Genomic DNA, 1,727 nt, shown 5'->3' with positions numbered 1-1,727 from the left:
ATAATATAAAAAAATTAGCTACCAAAGACTATTTCTGAAGATTTATTTAAGACCAGGCTGTTTATCTATTACTGCATTATCAGATTTTTATACATCTGTTATTACAGCAACATTTCTGTTTTTCTAGAATATTCTATTGTTCTTCACTACAACTTTTTGTGTTTGTTCATCAGTCTCTGACCAGACTTTTACCAAGTTCTTTAATGAAATAATTACACTGTATGAAAACAGTTCCAAGTTCTGTGTTGACCTTGGATCTACATCCATGTTCATTCTGATGAATATCATTATGTACTTTTACTCGCTTGAAATTGCCATTTTACTAATTTTCTGCAAGGGGCAGTGAGGCCAGTCTTATACCATACACATTGATACTGTCATTGTGGCCAAAAACCACACTTTTTAAACAGACCAACTACACACAGGTGCCCATTGCAACTCGTCAGGGGGAGGCTTGCAGGTATGTGATTGCTGTATTTTGGGGGGCATCTTTCTCAATAAAGTATCTGTTCATTTTCAAATCCTTGTTTATTATATTGTTAATAGTACAAGGAGTTATGACTAGGTTTTGGGTTGAAGGGTTCTCTTTCCTAACTACAGCTTGAAGATGAGAATATTGGATTGAGATACGGTTTTAAAACTATTGTTGTTGAGGAACATTAACTTCTCACTTCGTCAGTTATTGTCTTAACATCACTTAACAAGCTTGTTGTATGAATGAAAACACTCCAGCCATAAGTATACCCACTGTACAAATTACTATACAGATAATTTTTATAAATAATCCTTTATATAATTATAGACAAAAAAGAAGAATTTTTATAAGCAGTGAAACATCACCATATTGTTTTTATAAAAATGATTACATCCACAGTCACCACTTCAGGATAAATAAACCAAAGTATCATGAATGTAGTGATCATGAATAAAAACCTTGTTTCGTGATTTCTGTATATTGTGAGAAATTCTTATCAGTTTGATAAACTGAAACCATGTGCTAGTGTGAGGAGTGTATCAATAATACTATTGTGTATTGTAAGAGTTTACAGTTTATACTAGTATTAATTATTTTGCACATGTTACACAGAGAATGATGTTGGGAATACATACAAGTATAAATTTCTTTTGTTTGCAGGTGGAGTGTTTATTTTAAACAGCCACAATACAATAGAATATGGACGAGTGTGTACCGTGTGCGGCAAAACGTTCAGCAAAGAAGCCAACATGATTCGCCATTTACAGATTCATACGTTACGAACAGTCACGTGCGACTTGTGTGGGTTTCGCTGCTCACGCTCAGATAGTTTGAAAAGACATAAGAGAGGACAGCATGGAGTAGATATTTAGGAATATTCTGAAACTCTCAGTATTTATAATTGCTCAACCAAGTCAATAGAAAGTCATAATTTACCCTCTGCAGCAAAGAGAGTATCTATTTTACATCTCCGTGATTTGTACTCTATGGAATCATGGGGATTTTGGCAACAAAACAGAAACTGGTGTTAGGACTGTGGTTGCTTACAGTCACTGAAACGTCTCGTGTGTGTCTACAAAACAAGATGATGTACACCATTGTTATTGGTTGTTCATGTTTAGTTGTGGTTGCTTACAGTCACTGAAGTGTCTTGTGTGTGTCTACAAAACAAGATGATGATGTACACCATTGTTATTGGTTGTTCATGTTTAATTGTAGAAGTTTTTACTGATAGGTGTATTCCTGCAGATAA

The 1,727-nt window shown here is 34.3% G+C and overlaps 1 long non-coding RNA gene across 1 annotated transcript in view; it reads left to right on the top strand.

Annotated features, from left to right (window-relative positions):
• Positions 1-1,727, top strand: part of LOC111089365 — a 23,989-nt gene that overhangs the window by 20,421 nt on the left and 1,841 nt on the right. The window contains exon 3 of the long non-coding RNA XR_002613638.1: positions 1,136-1,709. This is a non-coding gene — a long non-coding RNA (uncharacterized LOC111089365). The remainder of the gene's footprint in view (positions 1-1,135; positions 1,710-1,727) is intronic.

The sequence above is a fragment of the Limulus polyphemus genome, unplaced genomic scaffold, assembly GCF_000517525.1.
Source record: "Limulus polyphemus unplaced genomic scaffold, Limulus_polyphemus-2.1.2 Scaffold6021, whole genome shotgun sequence".
NCBI classification, from domain to species: Eukaryota; Metazoa; Arthropoda; class Merostomata; order Xiphosura; family Limulidae; genus Limulus; species Limulus polyphemus.
Note: the sequence above shows the minus strand (reverse complement) of the source record. Positions and strands in the feature narration are given on the sequence as shown.